The sequence below is a fragment of the Pyrgilauda ruficollis genome, unplaced genomic scaffold (genome assembly GCF_017590135.1).
Source record: "Pyrgilauda ruficollis isolate IOZ18807 unplaced genomic scaffold, ASM1759013v1 scaffold344, whole genome shotgun sequence".
NCBI lineage: Eukaryota > Metazoa > Chordata > Aves > Passeriformes > Passeridae > Pyrgilauda > Pyrgilauda ruficollis.
The window spans coordinates 81416-102213 of NW_024524868.1; positions in this window are offsets into that span (position 1 = coordinate 81416).

Here is a 20798-nt window from a genome sequence, read left to right on the forward strand (position 1 = left end):
TCAGATCTCCCTGTACCCTGCTAGGGACGTGTGACATCGACTGAGGCACACAGATGCATCCAGGAGGGGAATGTAGGTCAGCCCAGGAGCTGCTGTCTCACAGGTTTTATGGAAAATGCTCCATGTTATAGGAAGTGCTCCATTTTATGGAAAATGCTCCACGTTATGGGAAATGTTCCATCTTGTGGGAAATGCTCCATCTTATGGGAAATACTCCGTTTTATGGAGAATGCTGCATTTTGTGGGAAATGCTCCATTTTGTGGGGCATGCTCCATTTTATGAGAAATGCTCCATTTTGTGGGAAATGCTCCATTTTATGAGAAATGCTCCATTTTGTGGGAAATGCTCCATTTTGTGGGACATGCTCCATTTTGTGGGAAATGCTCCATTTTGTGGGACATGCTCCATTTTGTGGGACATGCTCCTCACCCCGGTTATCTCCCGAACTTTGCCCACGCGCTGATACGGAGGGTGCTGGCTCAGGAATCAAACCACCAGCTCAAACTGTGCCACGAAGCCTTGGCCCACTGGCTGAGGCTCTGCCCCTGCCCAGGGGACTGCCCTGCCTGTGCTGTGGGACACGGCTGTGGGCACTGCTCAGCGTTCCCCGGAGCGTTCCTGGCACAGCCAGAGCTCGCCCAGGTGCCCTGATGTCTTTGCCAGAGTGGGAGAACCACTTAGTGCTGCCTCAGCCTCCACCCCAGCTGGAATCACCAAGGCTGTGTTTGTTAATCCCCCAAATTAGCATTGGAAGGAGCTGCCCAGGGAGGTTTGGAGTCTGGAGGTATCCAAGGAAGGCCTGGATGTGGCACTCAGTGCCCTGGGCTGGTGACAAGGTGACAATGGGCACAGTTGGACATCCTGGAGTGCTTTTCCAACCCGGGTGATTCTGTGGTAACTGAGTTTTTCAGGTGTGGCTACGTGTGCTGTTGTCCCTTCCTGTGAAGCTGGAGGAGGATGTGGTGCCTCAAGGTACAGACAGGTTGGTTTGAGCTCTTGGGGATTTAATTTCAGTCCCTTGAGCCCCCTTTCTCTCCAGCCCCCAGGCAGCCACCTCTAACTAAGCTCACACACCTTAGTTCCTCCCTTGGAGGAGCTGTCACCTTCACTTTACAGAAAAGTTGAAATTTATCTGCAAAGATTAGTACAAAATTCATGACTCCAGTATTTAAATACCTGCAGCAGATAGAGTGAGGGACCTGGAACTTGAGGTTGATGTGGAGCTCTTGGGAAGGTCCTTTGTGTCTTCATAAATGAGGAAAAGACATTTGGAAATCCCTCCCTGTCTGCTGTGTGGTACCAGGGCCTTCCCCACCTCCTGATTATTTGGATTTTAACCCCAGGTGTGGGTTTGAACAGCACTTCTCATTGTAATCCATCTGTCAAACATGAACAGTGCTGCTTGAGGAGCAGCAGCTCCAGGGAATCCCTGATGTTGATACTCTGCTTCCTCACAGCCCTGTGGCTTCCCAGACCTAAATGTGTGGATGGAATCTATATTTTTAAGAAGAAAAAAGTCATGTTCACCTGATGAAAGGATTTACATCTGCAAGTATCCAATGTGTAATAGCAAGGTAATGGACTTCTCCCTATTGCAGGGAATAAGGTGGAACAAAGGAGATGCCAAGGATTGTTCCTGGAAGTGATTAATATTTGAATTTAGATGATGAGCAGTGGAGAGGTGGAAGGTCCCCAGTGCCATGGAGGTGCTGTGTGGGGAACACACAGCTCCCACCACCTCTGTCTCCTTGGTCACTTCATATTTTTAATATTTTTTAACATTGCTGCCAAGTGCTCTTAAAGAATTCTTGGAAGCAGTACTGCCTTTTGCAGTGACTTACCTCAGGTGTTAATTTGTGTTTTTAATACAAATCTCAAAAACAGTCATGGAGAAGGTTTCAGTTGGGACTTGCAGTGAGGCAGTTTTGGTGCTCCGCATTTGCTGTGCATCCCTGGAAGGGCCAGTGGCAGAGATCTCACCTGCCCACAGTTCCTTTGCTGCTCTGATGGCAACTGGAACACTTCAGAAAGGAATTTCCTATTAGGAAGGTCTCCTTCACTCCTGGAGCTGTGAATCCTGCAGTTGGGAATGCTGTTCACTCTGAATTGGTTGGTGCTGTAAAATCAGTATGAGATGGTTTTGGGAAGATCCCCAAATTCTTCCAGCACTGGAGATGTGGATGAATTCCCAGCAAGTGGCCATTCCCAGACACCAGGTCAGGCTGGATAACAACAGCCTCCTATTGTCTGGGGGGAGATTAAGCTGGGATTTGGGGGGATAGAAGCCAGTCCTGGATTTGTCACCAAAAATGAATATTCAGCCAGTCCCTGATGGGCTGGTTAGGGCTGGTTTGCATAAATCAGATCTCCCTGTACCCTGCTAGGGACGTGTGACATCGACTGAGGCACACAGATGCATCCAGGAGGGGAATGTAGGTCAGCCCAGGAGCTGCTGTCTCACAGGACTGTCATCTGCTTCGTTAAGAATAGATTAATTGGGAGGAGACGATCTGGCTCCGGTGCTGCTGGTGCTGCTGCCCCTGTCCCGTGTCCTGCCTTACATCACCAGCTTTGGAATTCCTCTGGATTGCTGTGGCATTGGGGAAACTCAGCCTGGAAGGGCAGTTTTTTAAAGTATTGGGAAATGGGGGTTCAGGACAGAGCCAGGGGGTCACTAAGAGAGGCTGGTAGAGCTTGAGCAGCCTCTTGGAGAGGGACTACACTTGGGTTTAAGAATCTCTAACTTAGCAGATTTTGTGTTAAAAGCTGAAGTGCTTCGTTTGGATTTTGGGAATCTACTGCATTCCTAAAAATAGATGCTGGAATTAAATAAAGTTTTTTTAAGATACACATGCTCATGCTAGCAAATGTCACTGGATAAGAGTATTTAACTTACCTTTACAGACAGTAATTCCTGTTCTTTATACTTGGTCTACAAAATACCAATTTTCAGGAAACTGCAGGTCCTGTGGATCCCCAGCTATTCCCGTGGGAGTTTCTCTGCTGCTGCTGCTGTGAATGTTACCCAGAAAAACAGTTTTGTGTAGCTGTTGCTGCCATGGTGTGGATGGATGGAGGCTGCTGACTTTGGGATAAAGCAGGGAATGCTTGCCCAGGTGATAGTTCAGGGGGAAAAGCAAAAGGTGTAAGGGCTGGTTTGGTGAGTGGGTGGAGAGAGAGCTTTTGGGGAAGGAGAGGCCTTTGGGTGATGGACTGAGGATGGGAGGGTTGGCACCAGGGACTGGATGTGTGGGAAAAACTGTTAACAGAGATCATTAATCAGTTGTGAGTGGTGGGATTAAAGCAATTAAATCACTTGACTCTGTTCCCGTGGTCCTGCCAAGCCCAGCTTGATCCAAACCAGGCTCCCAGACAGGAGCTGCACCTTCAGGGAGGAGTTTCTCCTACCCTCTTGTGCAGCTTTCTTAGACCACTGGAATGGTTGGCCTTGGTGATCTTTTCCAATTCCATGATTCTGTTCTGTAGATGAGCTCAGTGCACATTTCCCAAGGTTTCAGCTAAGGTGTTACTTTATTCATGTGAGGTATGTGCTGACTTTGTTCAGATGCAGCTTCAGGTGCTCTGTCAGTGCTGAGCTGTCACGACTTGAAACCTTGCAGAGCAGGACGAGTGAGTTCCTGCTGCAGCTCTGGTTTGCACACTCTGCACTGGCAAAAACTTCCTGCACAGAAGGTGAAACACCTGAATTCACTGAGAATTCACTGAATTTCTGCTTTGCTAACACGTACATCCATGGTTTACCCATACCTTGAGTTCTTGGTTACGCTCCTGGTCGTGGGATGTCAGAAATGATGGAACTGCAGGTGTGGAAGAGGAGAGCAAAGACAGCCAGGAGGCCATTCCAGTGTCACTGTGATGACTGATACTCTCTGGGTTGTTCCCAGGGCTGCTCCTGCCTCTCCCCACAGCTGTGGAAGCCCAGGGTCTGTCTCTGGGAGCCCTCCCTGCCTCTGTTCATTTCCTGGGGTCCCTTTGTTCCCTGTGCCGAGCTCTCTGCTCCCCCTCCAGGCACCGGCTGTGTGTCTGAACAAGTCAGGCAGGAACTCCCCATCCTGCCTTGGTGTCCTGAGTCACTGCAGCTTGGGAGGCAGTGAGGGAACTCCCCTGTCAGTTTGTACCACGAGCTGGAGTGCTTTGGAGAGCTTTTATCCTGGGTCTGAGTAGTGTGGGAGCAGCCTGTGCTAAGGAGGGCTGGGAACGTGCAGCGTGGCCCAGCAGACCTGAGCTGTGCTGCCCATGTGTGCTGGGGCCCTGCATTATTTATACCCTGCCTTGCAGCTCTTTGTGTGGGCTTGTCTCAGGCCAGCAGAGCACTTGGCTTCTCTGATCCAGGTGTTCTGGGCTTGGAGATTCCTCTTGGGTCTCTGCTCTCTGTGGCTGGCTGGGTTAGACAGGCAGATAGTGCCAGGACACGGGGAGTGGCTTCCCGTGGGCAAAGGACAGGGATATTGGGAAGGAATCCAATATTCCCCTTGGGAAGGCCCTAGCACAGGTTTCCCCTGGATCCCTGGCAGTGTCCAAGGCCAGCTTGGACAGGGCTTTTGATGCCTGGAAACAGAACACAAACTTTTCCACCTGGGACAGTGGAGGGTGTCCCTGCCCATGGCACACAGTGGGACAATATGAGCTTTACTGTCCCTTCCATCCAAACCATTCTGGGGTTTGGTGAATGCTATTTTTTCTATTTCCTTGAAGAATTCCTGGCCACATGTAAGTGTAGGAAGGATCCATGCAGGAGTGGCTGCTCCCCCAGGGATGTGTGTGCTGGGATTCTGTGCACACACACAGCAGCAGGTGAGCTGTGTGTGCAGGGGCTCTCCCCTGGAGGAGGAGGAGCAGCTGCTGGCTTTACTGAGTTACTCTGCTGTTTACTCAGGGGATTAAGTGTGTTTGAGCTCCCAGAACAGGGTGTGTGCAGGGCTGTGGAGCTGGGGCATCCTCCTGCAAAAGCATGAGTAGAATTCATGCTGCCTTCTGGGTTTAAACCAGGAGCACCCTGTGTCAGACCCAGAGCATCCACAGGCTCCTTGTTTCGGTTCCATCCCTGCTTTTTGGTTTTTTCGTTGCTGATCCAGCTGCCTTTCCCTCTTCCCACTCAACCCTTCCCATGTACCTGACCATGCTGCATGTGATCAGGGCTGAACACAAGGAAGAGTTCAAATGCAGTCCCTCACTCCTGATGAATAAATGTTTTATTAGGAAGGGTAGCCATGGCCTGAAGTGTCAGTTCCTTAATCTGGAAGTTCCTGGTACTGTTTAAAAGAAGTCAGATGGTCCCAAGCTTTCAGGTTTCCTCATCACCATTGCTCTGATGATTTCATTGTCAGGGAGTGAATTTTGGGACTGCCTAGTGACCCCTAATGCTGTTTCATTGAAGCTTTCTCTTGAGAAAGAAGAGCTCCCAAAGCTCTGATGGTCAGAGGTGCTTCTGTTAAAGAAGTTTTGGGATTGGGGGAGGACAGAGGTGGTTCCATCACCCTTTGGAGCCCCATTCTGACATCTCCCCTCTGCAGTTGGGTGCTGTGCTGGCTGCCAGAGGTGGCAAAGCCTGATTGCAGGAGGAACTGCCATGAGTGCCAAGGCTTGTCCCATCCAGCCTAAAGCTTCCCACTCCCTCCCACATCAGCTGAGTTTGGCTCCCTGATAAAACTCAGGCTTTCCCTCAAGCCTTTGCCAAAGGATGAGCCCAGAAATAGCTTCAGATTCTCTTTCCTGAATGCCCTTCTCGGAGAGCTGTGATTCTTACAAGTGGCACTGGTTGATGGAGGCCTGTTCCTTTCTCACCTCCCATGGATGAGGCAAAGGAGACACCCCAAGGAGCTGGGAGGGGCTGCAGGAATTGAGGCTGAGCAGTGTAATCACAGAACGCATCAGGGATTGGTTTGGGTTGGAATGGACCTTAAAGATCAGCTCCCTGCCATGCAGGGTCACCTTCCACTATCCCAGGTCGCTTCAAGGCCTGTCCAGCCTGGCCTGGAACACCTGCCCAACTCAAGCAAGGGCTTTAATAGCCACAGGAAAGTGTAAACCTTGTCCTTGCTGCCTCACTTTTTGGGAGCTCACTTTCCTTGAGTGAAGGAAGTGCCTGGGCAGGCAGAAGGAAACTGCTGAATTAACTGAATTAACAACTCTCCATTCACAAAGTGTGAAGGAACGAGACCCCAGGACTCACAGCAATCCCAGGAGCACAGGCTGTGCCATACCTGAAGTCAGTGTGGAACTGGGATCCCCCAGCTGTGCCTAGAGTTTACACAGGGCCCAGGAACCAGCCCCAAAATGCCTTCATTTAAATAACAAAAATGCAATAAAGAGAACTGACAACAGTAGCTTTAATTAAGCCTGGGAGCTTTTAAAATTGCCAAATTAACTTGGGGGTGGAAAGCTTTGTCTGGTCTTTTTAAATTCAGCAATTTCATGGTGGGGTCCCTGAGACTAGAGAGAGTTGGATTAACCTCAGTGCAGAGTCCCAGAGTTCTTGGGTTTGGAAAAGACCCCCAAGACCATGGAGTCCAATGCCCACCTTGTCCCCAGCCCAGGGCACTGAGTGCCACATCCAGGCCTTCCTTGGACACCTGCAGGGATGTCCTTCCAGCCCCTTCCAAGGCTGACCACTCTTTCCAGGAAGAACTTCCTCCTGATGTCCTCCAAGCCCTCCCAGTACCAAACTTTCCAAGGAAGTCAAGTGCAGATCTCTGAACTCTTTGAAGACAATGCAGCTCTTGCAAAGAGCCTTTAGTGCTTCAGTGTGTCATTTACTGAGAGCAGCAGCCGTTAACCTTGGTTATCAGTTAAGATAATTATTAATTATTTCATAAGAAAGCTTCAGCAGTAAATCCACTTTCTCTTTCCAAGGAAAGCCCAGCACAAGCGCATCAGGCAAGAGCTGAGAGTTCTGCTTTTAATTAAGCTCTTAATGATTTCAGTTACTACTTAAGTCTTTCAAAACATTTCTCCCGTGAGGGATTCAGAGCTGCACAGTGTGGATGAACACCATCCCAAACATAAATCTTTAGTGCCAGCACTGCTTTCCAGAGGTTTTCTGGGAACTGTTTTCTGCCTCCTTCACCCTTCAACACAGAGCAGGGTCTCAGTTTTTCCAGGTGTTGTCCCCAGCACTGGGACTTTGCTGGGACAATGATTTCACGTGGTGTGAGAGGTTTTGGAAGCACAAGCTTAGACAAGAGAGTTTATTTTGGAGGGGCAATAGCAAACCCCAAGCCTGGGACACTCTCACTGCTGGATTCCAGCTCTGTGGATACCTGTGGAGGAACACATGGACTACACAAAAATACACAGCTGGCAGGAAAAGCCTTGACTCCTCACCTTATTAAAACATAAAACCCAGACAAAAGCTGAACTCTCTTTTGGTGCTACAGTGACTTCATTTATAGCTGACAAGTTTACAGACTAGATAATCCAACAATGATCTCCATCCCCATCCCTGGCAGTGCCCAAGGCCAGGTTGGATGGGGCTTGGAGCAGATGAATTTTGCACGTTTGCTTTTCTTCCCGAGCTGAGCACACCAGGGGTGGTGCTGCTGCAGCGTGTGCACAGCAATTATTAATGAATTACACACAAAATGCAGTTGGTTCTGCACTGCTCTTGGCCAGGCTGGGTGGGGTGTGCTGAGCTGGGGTGGTGTAAGGTGTGCCTGTAGGATGGGATGGGGTGTGCCTGCAAGGTGGGATGGGATGTGGCTGTAGGGTGGGATGTCCCTGCGGGGTGGGATGTCCCTACAGGGTGGGATGGATGTTCCTGCAGGGTGGGATGTCTCTGTGGGATGGAAGGGGATGTCCCTGCAGGGTGGGATGTCCCTGCAGAGTGGGATGGCCCTATGGGATGTCCCTACAGGATGGGATGTCCCTGCAAGGTGGGATGGCCCTGTGGGATGGAATGGGATGTCCCTGCGGGGTGGGACGTCCCTACAGGGTGGGATGTCCCTGCAGGGTGGGATGGCCCTGTGGGATGGAATGGGATGTCCCTACAGAACGGAATGTCCCTATAGGGTGGGATGTCCCTGTGGGATGGAACGGGATGTCCCTGCAGGGTGGGATGGCCCTGTGGGATGGAATGGGATGTCCCTGCAGGCTGGGATGGCCCTGCAGGGTGGGATAGGATGTCCCTGCAGGGTGGGATGTCCCTGTGGGATGGAACGGAATGTCCCTATAGGGTGGGATGTCCCTGCCATGTGGGATGTCCCTGTGGGATGCCTGTCAAGCTCCAGCTCCCAGCCGTGCCCTCCTCCTGCCCTACATTCTGCTTCCTCCCGCCCAGCGTCCTCCCCGTGCTCAATGGGGGCTTTGTTTGGATGGAATGCAAACAAAACTCGGGCTGTGTGAAAAGGGCCAGCTCATCATTTGTACCTCTGCACTGGACTGGAAAATAATGTTTTCTCCCTCCCTCTCAAACCGGTGGCTGTGGGTCTGTCACTTGTCCAGAACAGTCACTTTGTGATTTAGTGGCAGAGAGGGGATCTTGGCAGGGGCTTGGGAAGGTGTAAAGTGATATGGAAATGATTATGGACTTAAAGCTGTTCTGCTGATGCAGCTCCTGGCTCTTCATTAACATCTTATATCTGAGAGAGCTGGAAGCACAAATCCCTTGAGCCAGTAGTTGTGTATCCCCCAGGACATTCAAGGTTTGAGCCTGCACAGCTACAGGGGGGTTGTGGGTGGCATTCCCTGTGGCTGTGGGATGGAGGGGCCTGACTTCAGTGCCCAGTGTGAGCTGGCAGCCCCTGGAGCTGCTCCTGGGCCGTGGTTGCCATGGCTGGCAGAGCAGACTCTGTTTGTGTGAGGTTTTTTTGTGTGAGTGTTTGCACTGACATGGGATCCACTGCTGGTGCTCCCTAAAGCCTTGGTGCCCCAGGCAGGAACCAGAAACTCTGTCAATGCTTCTGTCCTTTCTAAGGCTGAGTTCAGGTTTGTCACACCTGGGCCCATGGAATCATCGAGTCCCAAACTGGTTTGGGCTGAAAGGGACTCAGAGCCCACCCAGTGCCACCCCTGCCATGGCAAGGACACCTCCCACTGTCCCAGGTGCTCCCAGTGTCCAGCCTGGCCTTGGGCACTGCCAGGGATGCAGGGGCAGCCCCAGCTGTGCCAGTTTCAGCCCAGGGCACGGGGGGTTTGGGGCTCTCATGTCCAGCTCTCACCCACCAACACCCCCAGGCTGCTCTCAGCAACAGGTGGAGGTGTGGGATGGGAAGGAGATGCAGAAGTGAGCTGGGACCCGTGAGGATCTGCCTGTTGTGAGCTGTGCTGAAGGGTAGCAAACATTTCCATATCTTAATTGGAACATCTGCAGTTTATAAGGTTTTCTTTCCTAAGCCTGGCCATGTTCTTCCAGGTTTTCCTGTGAATTCCAGCTTGTCCTGCTGAAGGTGATAAATATCTTACCCACACTTAATGAGGGAGTAATTTCATGCTCATCTTTAATTCATGAGCTCTTTCATTATCCCCCTGTGATGACGAGATGTCTGTTCTTCAGCCAGTCAGGTTTTCTACCCGTTGCCCTCTTCAGCTCTTTCCTGAAGTGAATTTTCCTGGAAACATCCCCATATCTGTTTTCTGGGAAGCCTTTGTGTTTCTGCTGTTTATTGTCAACAGCCTGACTGGACAGGCACTACAGCCACGCAGGAGTCTCCTTTTGCCAGTGTGTTAGAAGTCCTGTGGAAGTGTTTCCAGGGAAATACATTGCTATTTATAACAACCTTTCTGCTCTGAAGGCTGAACTGGTATTATATTGGAATGGGAGCTGAGAATAACATGGGATTAGAGATTTATTTTATCTCCAAATACTGGAGTTGGCTAAATCCCTCACAGTGCAGAGAAGAGTTAATTTCCTTGGCTGGGTTAATAATTTACTTTATCTTAACACATAAAAAGTGGCTCTCAAACACTTTGCTGCATCTGGGCACAGCCCAGAGGTAACTGTCACCATATAAAATATTTAATTTTCATGTTTGATGTTCATTTGTTTGGTTGTGTTGCTGGGGACACGACATGGCATCAAACAACTCCCTGAAATGCTGAAAAAACCCACAGGGCTGGGTGGATGGATGTGGGGCAGTTTTGTATCTTGGCAATCAATCACTGAGCAGGTTTATATTTCCAGTCACGTTTGTGTGATAGTTCCTCCATTGATTCATCAATGTAACCTAATGTCAGGGATGCAGCAGTGCTGGGGCTGACTGGAGAACAAAGGAGCACTGACCTGAGATGGGTGGGACATCCCAGGCTGCCCATCCTGGGATTAATACACAGTCACTGCAGGCCTTTAAATCCCAGAATCCCAGAATTTCTCAGGTCAGAAAAGCTCTCCAGGATCATCAAGTCCCAGCTGTGCCCAGTGCCCACCTTGTCCCACAGCTGTGTGGATGTGGCAGTTGAGACTTTCTGTATTGGAACTGAAAGTAAAAACCTTTTTCAATGGTCTGTGCTTGGCTGAGCTCTCAGAGTGTTGGTGACACTTCTGCCAAGGCCTGGCTTTGGCTGTCCCATACCCAAGGCTGAGGCAGGGATGGGTCTGGACAAGGAGGCTGAGCTCTGATAATTCTCCTTTTCTTGCTGGTTAAAGCTTTGAGTGCCTTGAAGCATTCTGCATCCCTGTGGAAGCTCAGGAATGTGCAGTGAGGCTGCCAGAGCTCCAGGAGCCTTTGGTGTGCCTCTCAGGCACAGGGGGGATTGTTGGGGTGTCCTGGCAGGGCCAGGAGTTGGACTGGATGGGGATTTTTGAAGGAGTTTTGAATAAGTCAGAGACAGGACTTCTGAGTTTCTAGATTATGTTATTTATTGTTCTTATTTTTTACATTGACAGGAAGGGTGAGATTGGCTTGCATTGTTACAGCAGAGTTCAGACGGTCTCAAACCCCTTAGTTACAAGACTTTTTAAGGAGCTGTGGACTAATAAAACACTGCTAATAAGGATATTTCTGATTTTGACCTAATCTTTAAATATTTCATCTTATGAACTCAAGCTACAGTGTAAGCTTTCCTAGCTAATTATGTTATGACACACAACCTTCCAGTACTGCATTCTGAACTCCTTATTTCCTTTGGTAGCTCCTTTATTGTTTTATATCTTAAACTCTAAAGCTCTAAACTTTCTGAGACACTGTGTGTCTCTGCTTTAAATTATAAATCTACATTCTCCCTTTCAGCACTGAAGTTTGGAAGCTTTTTGCAAGGTCTCAGATCAAATGCTGTGTTTAATTCTAAGCTTTGGTTTACAGGCCCAGAGTTCTGAGAGTTCCCTGCAGTGGATGATCCCTGTGGCTCCTTCCTGCTCAGGGTGTTCCAGAGCAGACCCCTGAGGCCATGGCTGTGCTGGTGTCCCACCTCCCTTCCCATTTCTGTGTCCCTGGACATCCCTGGTTTATCTGACAGCTCAATAAAAGAAGAAAAAAGCAGCTGTTCTGTCTCAGCTATTCAGAGTTGATGTGAAATTGATTTTTTTTTTTTAAATAACGAAACACTAATTACTTATTTATGTGTTTGTTTATTTTAGGGATAGACTTCAAGATTAAAACTGTTGAATTACAAGGAAAGAAGATCAAGCTACAGATCTGGTGAGTAACACAGAGCTTCCTTCAGCAGCAGGTGTTCCTGGGGAGGGTTTGCTCTTGCTGGATTCCCTTCAGGGATGCATTTGCAGCTGTGTTCTGTGTTTCCACAGGGGTAACTCCACTCCATGTTTGTGTCTGGAGCAGTAGCAGTGCTTGTAACCACTGGGCCTGGCTGCTGGCAAACCTCCTGTGGGGTGGGAGAACATCCTCACAGCCTGTGATTTAGTGGGAAGTGGTTTAAAACTGGAATTTTTAAATGAGGAGTTGCCTCCAGTCTGTGACTATAAATTGACTCGTAGCCTTGCTTTGTGTCAGCAAGAAAATGCAATCCAGGGCTGCACTGGGCTGGAATTTTCCATGCTCAGCTGTAGAGAGGTTCTGAGCTGGCTGGAACACAGCTGCTCTGTGGGGATGTCTGACAAGAGGCAAAGCCTCAGCTCCTTCCTTTGAGCTTCTGTGCTTTGAACCAGAGGCTTTTCACCAGGTCAGGTCAGGAGAGCTGGTGGCTTTTCCTGGCCCGTGGGGCTGGCTGGGCTCCTGCTCACTCTGCATTCTGCAGCTCCACTGAAGGGCTCTGAGCTGGGATTTGTCCCTTTTGTCCCACTCAACACCCCCATGGCTTTATAACCTTGGTGTCTGTAGGTGCAGGGGGGTGGGTTCCAGTTTGGGGGGACACTGATCTTTCCAGTCATCCCAGGATAATTATGAGTGATTATCCTTCCTAACCAGGCATCTGGAGCCTTCCTGTCAGCAGCACCCTGAGGAAGTGTTAGAGCTGCCAGTAGGTTTGGATGGGATTTGGGAGTGAGGAATTGTTCCCTGGCAGGGTGGGCAGGCCCTGGCACAGCTGGGGCTGCCCCTGGATCCCTGGCAGTGCCCAAGGCCAGGCTGGACATTGGGACCTGGGACAGTGGAAGTGTCCCTGCCATGACAGGATGAGCTTTAAGGTTCTTTCCAACCCAAACCATTCCATAACTCTATGATTAAACTTAGAAAAATGAGGATATTTAATGCAGGTATAAAGTGCAAGATGTAATGAAGCTGTACAGATTGTGGGGTTTAGTGCCTTGGGGAAGTGGAGTTGGGTGAGCTGAGATTTATACAGTGGCAACTTTTAAATGTCACAAAATTGGGAAGTTGTGGCCTGAATGTGCTGCTTGTTTCTGCTGGGTTCAAATTGCACATTCGAAATGAAACTTGGAAAGCAGAAAATGAAACTCCTACAGAAAAAAAAATAAAATAAAATAAAATCTCAGTGTTGTGTTTCCAACTTTTCCTGTAGCAGGAGTTTGCCCAGCAGTGGCTCAGTGTCTTGTGGAGGTGTTTTGTGCAGTGCATCTCTACTTCCCCACTGCTTCCTGCCTTTGAACTCACTCCACACATCCAGGAGCTCTGCAACATTCCCAGAACAATGCAAGGCAGCAGCTGAGTGAGCAGGGGATGGATTTAGGGGAACATTTCTCTGGATCTGCAGTTGGTTCTATTAAACCTCAGGAGATTCCCATGGGCCACCTCTGGAGCTTGTGCAAGTCCCTCTGGCTGGCCCTGTCCTTCAGGTGTGCCACCACACCACTCCACACAGCAGGACAGCTCCTTACCTCTTCCTGGCTGTGGAAAAGGGCCCTCTGACAGTCTTGCATCCTTGCCCTGACCTCTGAAATTATATTTAGGACTAAAGCAGGAACACAAAGGTCAGGCTGAATTAAAACCTGCCTGGGGGGTGAGAAGTAACTCAATACTCAGTAGCTGTTAAGGTTGGGTGCTGCTCTGTAAGGAGCAGGCTGGGTTAGAGTTCTCCTGCTGCTCCAAATGGAAATGTGCCCGTGAGGAGCAGGGTGGGACACAGCCCTGGACTGGCCTTCCAAAAAAATGAGCTTCCAGGAGAGCCAGTGTGTGTCAGATTCTGGGTGGAAGCAATCCAGGAGCTGAGCATCTCCTTGTCCAGCTCCTCTTTGGGAGAACTGCTGCTGGGACAGTCACTAGTGATGGGCCTGCTCCAGCAGCTGGGAGAAGGGAATTCTCCCAAATACACATTTGGGAGTGGAAACACTTCCAAAGGCTGGGAGCTGGAGGGGTTTACAGTGCTGCATGGCTGGAAGAATATTCACACTGTCGTGGTGCAGAGAAGGAATGAAGGACCAGAGTGAGAGATCCAGGAGATGCTGCTGGCTTTGCTGAAGACTTCAGAGGGACAGGGTAGTGGAGCTAAAAATTTAGTGTGATATCACACATTCAGGAATCAGGTGGAGTTGCTTTGAAATGGAAACCAAAAGGCTCTGACATCCTCGAGTTCCCAGAACTCATTAACACAATGGAGCCACTGAGAAATGAAGTGGGGTTTTCCTGATGGCGTGAAAAAAGGAAGTGAGTGTGGCACAGAACACAGGTTTGATCAGCACTGCCTGGGGAGAAAGGGACTTTTTTAGGGAGAACAACTGGAAAAATGAGGGTTCTTCATGATGTCAGAGCACGTCTTGAAAATCCTGGATATCCTGAACAGGTAGGGAGGGTCTGATAGAACTTGCTGCCTTTTTCCAACACCAGAACATCAGTTCTGGCCTGAGGCTGGAAAGTGGCACGTGGAAAACATCAGGAAAACAAAGTTTTGCTGGGAAACTCCTCATGGGATGTAGGGATAGCTGCAGGTGTCCATGGACAGGTTCACAAGGGATTTCACAAGAGCCTGGTCAGGTTTGGACTCTCCAAACTACAGAGGGGATCCCTGGTTCCAGAATTCCTTAAGCACTGGGAAATGGAAGCTGGAAAACCTCTGGGCTGCTCAGGTGAAGCTCTGAGGTGCTTGTCAGGAGGCACCAAAAGCAGAGCTGGGTTTGTTACCCAGGCAAAGCACAGGCTCAAAAGAATGTAACTGGCAGCTAAAAATGTAATTTTTTCTTTTTTTCCTACTTAGCTGCTCCTCCAACTCTCCTATCTTTAATGACATTTGTGTGTCAGCCTGTTTTCCTGCAGTCTTCCTGACTGATTCCAAATTTGAGGAGCAGCTTTATGTTTTACTGTGCAGCTCCTAGCTTTGTGGAGGACAATAAAATAACATTTTTCTCTCAGTGCATCTCTGCTGGCAGCACATTTACATGGCCAGAGGAGTGTCCTCAGGATCTTGGTTAATTCAGCAATGAGCTGGTGTCAGAAACAATCCCTGTCCTGGCATGGCTGTGCAGGTGGCAGCAGTGTGTGATGTGGCCATCCTGAGTCCTTCCAGGTGTGGGAATTCCCTGTGATGTGCAGCTTCTGCTTTTAGGGAGCGTGGTGGTGACCAGAGCTGCACACACCTCCACTCCCCAGTGCCATCAGCCTCGTTAATTCCTGCAATTACCCCCAGAATGTTTAGGAGTTAATTCTGTTTGCTGAGGGCTTTTCAGACTCGTTCCTCTGGCATGGCGGTCCCATAAAACAATTAGATAATTCTCTCGTTATGGATTTCTCCTTATTGGATCTCGTTGTGGAAGCTGGGGGTGTTCAGCCTGGAGAAAAGGGGACTCAGGGGTGAACTTATCACCCTCTGCACCCCCCTGAAAGGTGGCTGTGCTCAGCTGGGGCTGGGCTCTGTCTCCAGGAACTGACAGAACCAGAGCACACAGCCTGCAGCTGCACCAAGGGAAATTTAGGCTGGGTATTAGGAAAAAGTTCTTTCCAGAAAGGGTGATAAAGTTCTGGAATGTTCTGCCCAGGGAGGTGGTGCAGTCACCATCCCTGGGTGTGTTTAACAAAGCCTGGATGTGGCACTGGGGGCCAGGGCTGAGTTGAGCTCTTGGGGCTGGGTTGGACTCAGTGGTCTTGGAAGTCTCTTCCAACCTGGTCATTCTGTGTATTCTGGGAATTTTGGGAATTTTGGAAATTCCCAGGGACCAGGGAGGTGATGGAGTCACTATCCCTGGGTGTGTTTAACAAAGCCTGGATGTGGCACTGGGTGCCAGGGCAGAGCTGAGCTGTTGGGACTGGGTTGGACTCAGTGGTCTTGGAAGTCTCTTCCAACCTGGTCATCCTGTGTATTCTGGGAATTTTGGGAATTTTGGGAATTCCCAGGGACCAGAGAGGTGATGCAGTCACCATCCCTGGGTGTGTTTAACAAAGCCTGGATGTGGCACTGGGTCTCCTTGTCCAGCTCCTCTTTGGGAGAACTGCTGCTGGGACAGTCACTAGTGATGGGCCTGCTCCAGCAGCTGGGAGAAGGGAATTCTCCCAAATACACATTTGGGAGTGGAAACACTTCCAAAGGCTGGGAGCTGGAGGGGTTTACAGTGCTGCATGGCTGGAAGAATATTCACACTGTCGTGGTGCAGAGAAGGAATGAAGGACCAGAGTGAGAGATCCAGGAGATGCTGCTGGCTTTGCTGAAGACTTCAGAGGGACAGGGTAGTGGAGCTAAAAATTTAGTGTGATATCACACATTCAGGAATCAGGTGGAGTTGCTTTGAAATGGAAACCAAAAGGCTCTGACATCCTCGAGTTCCCAGAACTCATTAACACAATGGAGCCACTGAGAAATGAAGTGGGGTTTTCCTGATGGCGTGAAAAAAGGAAGTGAGTGTGGCACAGAACACAGGTTTGATCAGCACTGCCTGGGGAGAAAGGGACTTTTTTAGGGAGAACAACTGGAAAAATGAGGGTTCTTCATGATGTCAGAGCACGTCTTGAAAATCCTGGATATCCTGAACAGGTAGGGAGGGTCTGATAGAACTTGCTGCCTTTTTCCAACACCAGAACATCAGTTCTGGCCTGAGGCTGGAAAGTGGCACGTGGAAAACATCAGGAAAACAAAGTTTTGCTGGGAAACTCCTCATGGGATGTAGGGATAGCTGCAGGTGTCCATGGACAGGTTCACAAGGGATTTCACAAGAGCCTGGTCAGGTTTGGACTCTCCAAACTACAGAGGGGATCCCTGGTTCCAGAATTCCTTAAGCACTGGGAAATGGAAGCTGGAAAACCTCTGGGCTGCTCAGGTGAAGCTCTGAGGTGCTTGTCAGGAGGCACCAAAAGCAGAGCTGGGTTTGTTACCCAGGCAAAGCACAGGCTCAAAAGAATGTAACTGGCAGCTAAAAATGTAATTTTTTCTTTTTTTCCTACTTAGCTGCTCCTCCAACTCTCCTATCTTTAATGACATTTGTGTGTCAGCCTGTTTTCCTGCAGTCTTCCTGACTGATTCCAAATTTGAGGAGCAGCTTTATGTTTTACTGTGCAGCTCCTAGCTTTGTGGAGGACAATAAAATAACATTTTTCTCTCAGTGCATCTCTGCTGGCAGCACATTTACATGGCCAGAGGAGTGTCCTCAGGATCTTGGTTAATTCAGCAATGAGCTGGTGTCAGAAACAATCCCTGTCCTGGCATGGCTGTGCAGGTGGCAGCAGTGTGTGATGTGGCCATCCTGAGTCCTTCCAGGTGTGGGAATTCCCTGTGATGTGCAGCTTCTGCTTTTAGGGAGCGTGGTGGTGACCAGAGCTGCACACACCTCCACTCCCCAGTGCCATCAGCCTCGTTAATTCCTGCAATTACCCCCAGAATGTTTAGGAGTTAATTCTGTTTGCTGAGGGCTTTTCAGACTCGTTCCTCTGGCATGGCGGTCCCATAAAACAATTAGATAATTCTCTCGTTATGGATTTCTCCTTATTGGATCTCGTTGTGGAAGCTGGCGGTGTTCAGCCTGGAGAAAAGGGGACTCAGGGGTGAACTTATCACCCTCTACACCCCCCTGAAAGGTGGCTGTGCTCAGCTGGGGCTGGGCTCTTTCTCCAGGAGCTGACAGAACCAGAGCACACAGCCTCCAGCTGCACCAAGGGAAATTCAGGCTGGATATCAGGAAAAAGTTATTTCCAGAAAGGTGATAAAGTTCTGGAATGTTCTGCCCAGGGAGGTGGTGCAGTCACCATCCCTGGGGGTGTTTAACAAAGCCTGGATGTGGCACTGGGGGCCAGGGATGAGTTGGGGTGCTGGGGCTGGGTTGGACTCAGTGGTCTTGGAAGTCTCTTCCAACCTGGTCATTCTGTGTATTCTGGGAATTTTGGGAATTTTGGAAATTCCCAGGGACCAGGGAGGTGATGGAGTCACTATCCCTGGGTGTGTTTAACAAAGCCTGGATGTGGCACTGGGTACCAGGGATGAGTTGAGCTCTTGGTGCTGGGTTGGACTCGATGGTCCTGGAGGTCTCTTCCAACCCAGTGATCCTGTGATTTTTTTCCTGGCTGAGTATTATTCAGAAAAGCTGAAATTTGCCAGTCATGAAGTACCTGACAGAGCACAGAACCCCAGGATTACTGAGGTGGGAAAATCCCTCCATGGCCACGGAGTCCAGGCTGTGCCAAATCCCCACTTTGTCCCCAGCCCAGGGCACTGAGTGCCACATCCAGGATGTGCCCACACCCTGGGCAGCTCCTTCCAAGGCCTGAGCACCCTTTCCATGGATCCAGCCTGCCCAGATCCCATCCAGGGGCTGACTGAGGGTACCCTCAATGCCCTCCCAGCCCATCCATGAAGGTGTTGAGCAGGTCTAACCCAGCCCTGAGCCCCCTGGTGCCCCTTCCCAGCTGGATGTGCCTCCATGGCCAGGTTTATGCAGCCAGGAGTGCTGAGCCAGAGACACTTCTCCCTTTGGGAGGGGAAATCCTCAGCCTGGTGTTCCCCAGTCCCTCCAGTGCAACACTGGGCTGCACAGTTCTGCAAATGTAACAACAGTGGGACAGTAATAAAATTCTTGGGATTATTTTGCTAAGAATTACATGGTTTAATATGTTGAAGAGCTTCATTTTGAGCCACGTGGACTGGCAGGATGCTCACAAATCATCCGATCTAATCTCTTCTTGCTGCAGCCATGTAAATCTTTCATCAATAAATCATAATACATTTTAAGGTTTCTTTAGTCTCTGCCAGGTCAGCTGGAAAGCTGTCCCAGAAATTCCTTTCTCTCCAGGTTAAACCTCTAATATGATACAGCTTATGCATATTTTAATGTTGGCATGAGAATAATTCAGATAGATTTTTCACTTTCCTTGAGCATCTCCTTTCCCCAGTCCCACAGGACAGCCTCCTTTGTCTTCACAAAGCTGAACATGCAAGCTCCCTCCCTTTCCTGCCATGTTTCATTCTCCTTGGCCCTTTCAATAATCCTTGCCCACATTCATGGGAGCTGGGAGAGCGAGCCAGTTTGTGCCTACACCCAAAGCTTTGGAGCCTGCTGCCACATCCCAGAGGTTTGAACAAAGGGCTGGGGAGCCAGGGCAGCAAACATCCCCTGCGTGCTCCCAGTGTCTGCTGCAGTTTGCCCAGGGTGGATCCAGCACCCAGAGAGCCATAACTCATTTCCTGTTTGCCTCAGCCAGCTCTAATCTCCAGCCATTAGGAGTTATCTCTGAATAATGAATGGAGAATCCATTAACCAGGGGAAAGGGCAGCTATAGCATTTATTTAAAAAAATAAATAAATAAATAAAAAGGGAAACACTCCAGGTTCTTCGCTTCTTCCCTCCCCAGCTTTCTTCTCTTCCATTAGCTGAGCTCCAGTTGCCAGAGAAAACAGTGGAGGAGTTAACCAGGCGAGCCAGCTGTAGGATGTGACAAGCAGTGAGTAGCAGCTCCGTGCTGCCCACGCCAAGTTGTGTGAAACCACTCAGAATTGTTCCTGTGACAGCTGCTGGCCTGTGGCAGCAGGGAGGAATCACAGATCCCAAAAATCTGCTGGGGTTGGTCAGGTTTTTCCAGCACTGTCCTGCTTGGTAGGAGCCAGTGGGAGGGAGTGACCTGGGAGAAGGTGCTGGCAGGTGGGTACAGAACGTGGGGAGAGAGAAAATAATGATGGTGTGAGTGGAGATCTGTGGAGATACCTTGCAGGAGATTGTCCTGAGTGAAGGAAAGGATCCCTCTCTCTCTGGGATATGCTAGGAAAGCCATCAATGAAAGGATTAAACTCCTCCATGAATTAATTCATGGAATCCCAGAATGGTTTGGGTGGGAAGGGACCTTAAAGCCCAGCCAGTGCCACCCCTGCCATGGCAGGGACACTGCCACTGTGCCAGGGTGTCCCAGTGTCCAGCCTGGCCTTGGGCACTGCCAGGGATCCAGGGGCAGCCCCAGCTGTGCCAGGGCCTGCCCACCCTGCCAGGGAAGAGTTAACAGCTGGGACAAGGAGAGAGACTCTGGGGCTTGTGTGGAAGATAAGCCAGAAAAGGTGAAGCTGTAAAGCTTAAAACCAGTCAAGGAGTGGATTTAAACTAATAATAATTCCAGCTGCTCTCAGCCAGCTGGAGAAATGTCACTGGAAAAAAGTCCTGTGAAATTGAGTGCAGCCAAATGCCAAGTCCTGGAGTTCAGTGTGGGATGTCAGAGCAGTGTGCTCCTTGTGAGCCAGGGAGTGGGGTGAGCAACCAGGAATGCCTGGAGATGTCCCAGTGTGGGGCTGGTGAGGCTCCAGCTGAGTGTCCTGGGTGTTCCTGGGCACTGGGAACAGTCCCAGGCACTGGGAGCTGGGCTGTACCTGAGCCCTGTGGCCAGTCACAGCAGGCTGGGGAAGGTTCCAGCAGCATTCCAGACATTTTCAGGCACAGTGTGAGGATCCCTGGGTGGTTTGTGGAGCTGGGGGTGGACTCAGTGACCTCCTGGGGCCGCAGGAAGAGATCCAGGCCTGGCAGGGCATCCCTGGGTTCTGGACCTGCCTGTCCCCTCTGCTTTTTGCCCTTGTCCTGGTGTCACCAGCTCCAGGAGCAGATGGACATCAGTCCCTGAGGGTGCTGGGTTGTGAGCCAGGAGCTGGGGGTCAGGGAGACACTGGGCCTTTCTGGAGGGGTTATGGAGCATGTCACCTTGCTTTAGACTCGTTTAAATTTGGGAACAGCTTTGAGTCTTCCTTGAAATGGAATCACAGACTGGTTTGGGTTGGAAGGGACCTTAAAGTTCATCCAGTGCCATGGCAGGGGGATCTCCCCCGAGCTCAGTTTTCCCCTTTACCCCCCCGGATCTGCCCCCACAGGGTTTGGCTGCTGAGAATCAGAACCCAGCCCGGAGCCATCCCAGCCAGCAGCACCTTGGCACCATGGAATGCCAGCTGGGTTGGGTGGGAAGGGACCTCAGAGCCCCCCCAGTGCCACCCTGCCATGGCAGGGACACTGCCACTGTGCCAGGTGCTCCCAGCCTGGCCCTGGGCACTGCCAGGGATGCAGGGTGGGCACCCTGTGCCAGTGGAGACTGCAGCCACCAGCTCTGAG